Source organism: Fukomys damarensis, unplaced genomic scaffold (assembly GCF_012274545.1).
Source record: "Fukomys damarensis isolate Sample0158 unplaced genomic scaffold, DMR_v1.0_HiC HiC_scaffold_36, whole genome shotgun sequence".
Classification (NCBI taxonomy): domain Eukaryota; kingdom Metazoa; phylum Chordata; class Mammalia; order Rodentia; family Bathyergidae; genus Fukomys; species Fukomys damarensis.
This window is the reverse complement of record NW_022900948.1, coordinates 40,453,934-40,461,895: the sequence shown is the minus strand read 5'-3', so window position 1 is coordinate 40,461,895 and position 7,962 is coordinate 40,453,934. Positions and strand designations below refer to the sequence as shown.

General features: G+C 39.1%; 1 protein-coding gene across 3 annotated transcripts in view; it reads left to right on the top strand.

Annotated features, from left to right (window-relative positions):
* The window catches only part of Scai (suppressor of cancer cell invasion), a 152,127-nt gene continuing 144,165 nt past the window's right edge, over positions 1 to 7,962 (top strand). Inside the window, exons 1-2 of one of the 3 annotated variants that reach the window (XM_010613525.3) lie at positions 4 to 254; positions 6,703 to 6,830. The gene's annotated coding sequence lies outside the window, so the exon portion shown is untranslated. Of the gene's footprint in view, positions 255 to 6,702; positions 6,831 to 7,962 lie in introns of all 3 variants that reach the window. The other 2 variants (XM_010613523.3, XM_010613524.3) reach the window with 2 other exon arrangements.

Here is a 7,962-nt window from a genome sequence, read left to right as displayed (position 1 = left end):
GGAGGACGCGGGGGGAGCGAGAGTCCCAGCAGTGCTGGGTCTTGGTACCTAGGGAGGAGAGGCTGAGGAGTTTGTAAGGTCAGCGGTGGGCACCGCAGCTGAGGTCCCGGAGGGTGGGACGTTTGGCTGTTGCCTGGCACACTGGGGCCTGACCATGGTGGTTCCTGGATGCCACCCTGAGTTACCGTCCTCGTGTGTTTGGTCTGCAGACTGACTGGCACAGTGGAGAAACCACCCCGCAAACGGAAAAGCAGGTAAGATAGATGTCTTCCTCTTGGGCTTCATGTTTTTTGTCTGCTTGGCTGCACCTGTGCTGTACTGCATAATTGCAAACAGTGGAGGAAGTTTCTGCTTTAGCTTTTATTGTAAATGTGGAGGTTTTCCTACATGCGAGGTTTTCCTTTTGAGGATTTCAAATTATCACCTCTGATTTTTCTTTGTATTTAAGATAATGGAAAATGAAGAAATCCTAGTTTATTTTTTCCTTTAGTCATAATTTAAACTTCTCCACTGCCTCTTACTGTGTGCCAAGTTCTATGTGCCAGTGCTGTATTTGGATTATTGCCTGTAAACCTTGAGGTACCTCAAGGCAGTATATATGTAGTGTCATCACTGTCTTGCAGAGGGGAGAATTGAATCACGAGAAGCTAAGTATTTACCCAAGATCACACATCTAATAAATGATAGAACAAAGATTTGATTCCAAGCCGGGAAAGGTGGTACACACAGGTAATCCCAGCACTGGAAGGCTGAGGCAGGAGGATCGCTGAGAATTTGAGGCTCACCTGGGCTACATACTTCAAGGCCAGCCTGAACTATAAAACAAGACCCTGTCTCAAAAAGAAAAAAAAAAAGGGAAAGAAATATAACATAAATCATTTATGTAAGTTTGATTTTCTAGTGGCTACCATTGGAAATAGTAAAAGGCAAGACAGGCGTAGTGGTATATACCTATAATCCCAGCTACTGTGGAAGCTGAGGCAGGAGGATCCTAATTTGAGCTCAGCCTGGAAAATTTATCAAGACTGACTACAAAATATAAAGGTCTAGGGGCCAGGAATTTAGCTCAGTGGAATTTAGCTCAGAATTTAGCACCTGCCTCACAGGTGCAAGGACCCGAGTTCCAGCCATGATAAAAAAACGAAACAAAATATAAAGGTGTTGCAATGTAATTCAGTGGTAGAGCACCTTTGGATTCAAATTCTCATGTCAATAAATAAATAAATGGAAAAGTAAAAAGAAATAAATGAAAATAAGTTTAGTCACTACACCTAAAATAATACTTCACTATGTAATCATTAAAATTTAGAAAGGGAAGTTTTACATTCTTTTTCTATGCTAACTTCAAATCTAGGGTATATTTTATACTTCAGATATTATCATTGGAAATACATTTGTTAGGTTTTTAGATTTCATAAAATCTATAGATGAAATAATAGATTCACATACCCAAAGATGTCTAAAACATATAAAGACATTTCGAGGAAATGTTCAACTTGTAAATTAAATTAAAAATTCAGCTTTTCAGACATGGTAGCCATACTTTGTGACTGCATGTGACTACTATATTAGACAGAATACAAAATACTGGCACTTCCACATTAGTATTTTGTAATTTCCTATTGCTGAGGTTTCTGTGTATTAGCCGCAGTAATGTAGCAGGTATTAACTATGAAAATCATCCTTTGGTCACATCCTCAATGCTGTGGCTTCCTTTCCCCAGGCCAATCCCAATAAATGTAACACAGGAACTTCTAACTACTACACAGAATTGATGTGTAGCACCTCACGTATGGAATGGGATCAAAAATACTTGCAGAATACTTACTCTTCCTTGCTCAAGGAATCATTCATTTGTGGGATGCTTAAGCCCTTTGTTACTATGTATCTTCCTTTATTAGATTCTATGTACAATGAAAAAAGAGAAAATAATAAGGAAATCACTTTTCAATTATTAGAGGCATTATAGTATAATGGTTGCAATCTTAAACTCTGGATTTGTCAGACTGCTTGGATTCAAATCTTGTTTTGGGGGTGTCGAGACAATGTCACATTATGTAACCCGGGCTGGCCTGTAACTTGTGATCTTCCTGCCTCAGCCTCCCCAAGTGCTGAGATCATAGACATGTACTACTATGTCTGTTTCCCTACCTGCAATATGCAATTCACCACACTGGGCAAATCGATCATGTAATTCTCTAGTGCTTAGGAGCTTTGTGATTCCCCATTGCTATTGAACAGATTTCAGACTTTTTAGCCTTGTAACAAAGGGCTACTTTTATTTCACTTTCACCTACCTTTGCAGCCCTCTGTTAGAACTGCAACTATAGAAATTCTCAATAATGGATCAATTAAATGTTTGATTTTAAGTGATTTAAGTTTCTGGTGAACATTTCAAGATGAATGAATTGCTGAATATAACAATGTTCGGTTTGCCATCTCCAGAAGTTGTTTTCTCTGCTTTGGGTTTTCGTATGTGATTTCTCTTCCTGGAATAATTTCTTCTAGCTCCTTGACAATCTCCTTAGCCTGTACATTTACCTATCTGTCATGGTTTTGGCTGAATCTACTGCTACCAGAGACAAGCTGTGAGATCATAGGCAAGTTAATAAACCTGTCTGACGCTCTCAGGTCCTCAAGCTGTAATGGAAGCAATAATAATCCAACTCTTCCAGGACTATGCAGAGCCTAGAATGGTGCCTGGAACACAGACATTTCTTCACAGCACACATTTTAGGTTAAAAGCCCCCATCCAGCTGGGTGCAGTGGCATGTGCCTTTAATCCCAGTTTAGTGTAAGGCCAAGACTGGCGGGTCTGCCGTTTAGGCCAGCCTAGGCAGTATGGTGAGGCCATTGTCTTAAAAATGGAACAACAACAGCAAAAAACCAAAAATTACACACCCATGAATTACCTTTCCAAAATATGTATAGTCTAGAGGATTACAAATAAATTCAGCCAAAGAAGAAATGAGAGAATAATAAAATTAAATCAAAGATAAAGTTAGTACACAGACCAGAAAGTACTACACTGTTACTAAAGGTAGACTTCATATCTGCCTCTGAGTTTCCTGGAACAAAGCAGAGAAGTTAATAAAGCTCTATTTCTGCCATTTATAAACTCAAACATGCTGGACAAGCAAAGCACAACTTTTTTTTTTTTTTTTAAGCACTGGTCATTGGACACGGCCTTTTTTGCCATTTGCCATTTATAAACTCAAACATGCTGGACAAGCAAAGCACAACTTTTTTTTTTTTTTTTAAGCACTGGTCATTGGACCCAGAGCCTTTGCACTGAGCTACATCCCTAGATCTCCACCTCTTTTTTATTTTTTTGTTTTCAGATAGATTCTTGCAAAGTCACTAAGTAGCCCAGGCTAGGCTCAAACTTGGAATCCTCTCTCAGCCTCTTTGAATACTGGGATTATAGGTGTATACCACCATACCATACCCAGCTTTATTTCTTTGTTTTAGTTCATTTACCTTTCTACCTAGTACTCTTTTGTACCTAGTATAGAACATACATTGTTCTTTGTATTTAGTACTGTTAGCTTAATAAAACTAGTGAACTGATAAATTAGTGAGAAGAGACTTACTGTGGGGTGGAGCTTTCATGGTCCAAAATAATGTGATACTATTTAACTTCCTGATAAACTGTATTGAAAAGTATATTTCTTTCTTTCTTTTGGGGGGGTACTGGGGATTGAACTGAAGATCTTGTGCTTATATATATAGTCTTGTTGCATAGTTTAGACTGGTCTTGAACTCACCATGTAGCCCAGGTTGACCTCGAACAAATGGCGATCTTCTTGCCTCAGCCTCCCAAGTGGTAGGTTACAGGTGTGTGTAACCACACGTGGCTGAAAGGTATATTAAGGTTAGGAAAATTTATCCTTAGCAAGGTGTGGCAGTGCAAGTCTGTAATTCCAGCTAGATGGGAGGCTGAAGCAGGAAGATTGTAAATTTAAGCCCAGCCCAGGGCTATTTAGAAATATAGACTGTGTCTCAAAATAAAAAAATAAAGAGCTGAGTGTGGAACTTAGTGCAAAGGCCCTGAGTGTAATCCATAGTATCCCCCAATCCCTGTAAAAAAAGAAAAAAGCAATTTGATCTCTCTGTGGTTTTGGAAAATTGTGAAGTGTTCATTATGTCTGTTAGTAATGTTTGGATCACGAGTTAGAGAATTCTTTTGGGTACTGTTTGAAACAAGACCCATTTATTAGGATAGAATTCATATTGATTAAAGCTTATCTATTGTGCAAGGCCCTGGGCTCAATTCTTGGTATCCCCCCCCAATTTATGAAACTATTGATTTGGGGACTTTCAGATATTTTAATTATGGATTTAAAGCAAGGAGATCCAGTATTTTGATGGCATACAGAATTTAAGAAACATCTGGGTGCTTTCAAGTTCTGAGGATTTAGATGTGATTGAGGTACAGCCTGTGCTGGGGAAAAACTTACCCAGTGGTACCTCAGTACTTGTTCTTAATTGGCCCCAGGAGGCAGGACAAGTACCAAAAACAATGAGTACTGTACCAAACAAATTGTTTTGTCTGGAAAGGGTAGCGAGTCACAAGGCAGTCTACACCAAGTTATGACTTGCATGTTGAGTACCGAACAAACGATTACTGGGGCAGAATGTTCATATCAAAATATGTGGAAAAAATATGTTGAGTACCAAATTCAATGAGTTTAAAAGCATTTGGGCACCAAGGTGTGACTGGATTAGTGAGATAAACAACCACAGAACTGTGAGAGTGTTATGACTTTATGCATGAAGGTTGACAGTGTCGATGAAGGGTTTATAGTAATTCTGCATTCTCATAGTGGCGGTTTGCACATTCACCTAGGCCCTGAAGGTTTAGTCTACTTTTGGGGTTAGCATAACTGTCAAGGTGTGGAGAAAAGAGTGTGGATGTAGATTGATGAACGCTGAGGTCTTCAGTAAGCTGAATTCAGCACCGGAATCAAGATTGTCAGGTGTAGATAGAAAGGTGTTTTGAAGAGCTTGAGCTGTGATGTCAGACTAAGCAGGGCTTTTCAACTAAGGGAGATTTTGTCCTTAAGGACCTTTTGACAATGTCTAGACATATTTTCAATTGTAACAATTTAGGGCATCTAGTGGGGTAGAGGCCAGGCATGCTTCTAGACGTCCTGCAGTACACAACTTCCTAATCTGGGAATTTTTCACCTCAAAATGTGAATAGTACTGAGACTGAGCAATCCTAGAGTCTGGGTCTCAGCACTTTTAAGTAGTAGCTTTGGACTCCTGGGTAATTTCTGAGGAGTGATAGCATCTCCCTTGTAAAATTATTGCTCTCCTCTAATATACTCTGTTAGTACAGAGATTTTGTTTTTTCTTTAACTTTGCTAACCCTTTTTCTTTTTTTTGGTACCAGTGATTGAACTCGGGTCCTCGAGTTTAGCAAGGCGGCAGCCAGACGGAACCACTGAGCTAAATTCCCAGCCCCTCTGTCTTTCTGTCTATCTATGCTTTGATAGTGCTTTTTTACTTTTTACAAATAAGATTTTTTTCTTCTCTTTTGTTGTTAGTATATGTTTACAATATGTAATAAACACATTCATCGTGGGAAATTGATATATATATGATATATGATATATATGATATATGATATATATATGATATATATGATATATATGATATATATATGATATATATATGATATATATATATATCGCATCTTGATCCTTTTTACTTTCCCTTCCTCTCCCCTCCTGTCTCCTCCTTGCTCCCCTTCCACTCCCCTTTCCCTTTCTTATCTCCACAAAGTCTATCTCTCTGTTCCCTATCATCTTTTATTTTGCTCCTAAAGTATTTATACTTTAGTTTTTCATATATGAGAAACCATGGACTATGTTCTTTACTACTATATTCCTGGCCTCCACACATATAATAGGTACTTAAATCACTCTTTTTGAATGATTCAATGAAATAATACATGTAAAATGTATGGTATAGTTATCTTCTATTCAGCAAGGATTCAGTAAGTGATAACTGTGATTATTAGTATAAGTGCTCTGCCACTGAGCTACACCCCAGGCCTCTTACTAGTAAAATCAGCTTTACCCTAGGGTATTATTTACGTACAAAAATATTCACCTTTTGTTGTTGTTATTTCTTTTGGTTTTTGATGATATGGGGGATTGAACTCAGAGCCTTGTGCACGCAAGGTAGGCAGTCTGTCACTGAGCTGCTACATCTCTAGCCCTTATTACTATATTTTGAGATAGGGTATTACTAAATGGCACAGGCTGGCCTTGAATTTATGATCCTCCTGTCTCAGCCTTTCAAATTAGGGTTAGAGGCATGCGCCACTGTGCAGTAAAATTTACCACTTTTACATGTACATTTGGTAAGTTTTAACAGATGTGTGCAGTTGTATAATCACTCACTACCATCGGGGCATAGAACATGGCCATTGCTGCGCTGTGTGCTTCCCCATGTGTGGCTCTGACAACCACTGATTTTTTTTTTTTTTCTTATCACTGTGGTGTGATGTTTGCTAGAATTTCAGATGAGTAGAATCATGTAATAATCTTTGTATGTAGCTTCTTATCCTTGGTGTATATAATGCTTTTGATGCTTATCCATGTTATTGTGTGTAACCATAGGTTTTTTTTTATAATTGTCAAAGAGCATTTGTGGTGTGATTTTACCATCATTTTCTTATCTGTTTCCTAGTTGGTAGACATTTGGCCTGTTTCCAATTTTTGACTAGTGCGCCTACAACTTTTATGAACATTTCAGTTAGTCTTCAGCTGCGTTTACATTGCTTTAGAGTAAAAAGAGTGGACTCGATGGGTCTTATGGTAAGTGTATGTTTAACTTTTTAAGTAATTGCCAAACCGTTTCCCAATCTCAAACTAGCAACATATGAGTTTCTACTTCTTTGTATCCTCACCTATCTTTTCTGTTTCTTTGTTTTTGTTTGTTTGTTTGTTTCTTCCCTTCCAACAAGGAGTCACTATAGTGTTCAGGCTGGCTTTGAACTCAGTATGTAGCTTAGGTTGTCCTCAAATTTGTGATACTCCTGCCTCAGCCTCCTGAGTGCTGGGATTTCAGGAATGTGCCACCATGCTCAGCCTCACCAATATTTAGTATTGTCATTCATTTTCTTTTGTTTTGCTTTTTGAGACAGGGTCTCACTTTGTAGTTTAGGCTGGTCCAGGCTATGTAGCTGTGTAGCACAGGCTAGCCTTAAACTTGTGGCAATCCTCCTGACTCAACCTCATGAGTGCTGGGATTACAGGGGTGTGCTACCATGCGTGACTCTTCATTTCCTTTTAAACAGCTTCATCAGTGTACACTTGGCATACAATAAGTTGCATATATTTAAAGGGTACAAATTGGTAAGCAGACTTCCCTTCCCCCCTCCCCCCTCCCCTTTCCCTTCCCCTTCCCCTTCCTTTTCCTTTCCCTTCCCCAGACAAAGTCTTCCTAAATCAGTACTGTGATGCCCAGGCTGGGGCTTGAAGTTTGAATCCTCCTTCAGCTTTCCAGAGTGCTAGGATTACAGGCACATACCACCACACCTGGCTTGAGACAGATGTGTTTATTAGGTGTATGTTTTGCAGGTATTATCTCAGAGCTTGCCTTTTAATTTTCTTCATAGTATCTTGAGGCAGTTATAGCTTAAATGGAAATGCTTTTGAGACCACAGATACAGAGCAAGAACAAGTTGGGGAGAGTACAAATGTGAGTTTATTTTGGCGATCTCAAATGTAAAGTGAATTGATGAATCTCTCTAACCAGACAAGTAAAAATAGGGGTCTGTTAGCCTGGCACAGTGGAGCACACTTGTAATCCCAGCAGTTAGGGAGACTGAGGCAGGAGGATTGCAAATTCAAGATCCATGTGTGCAATTTAGTGAGTCTCCATGTTAAAAATGGTTGGGGATGCCCCCAGGCTTTGATCCCTAGTACCTGAAAAATGGGGGGGGGG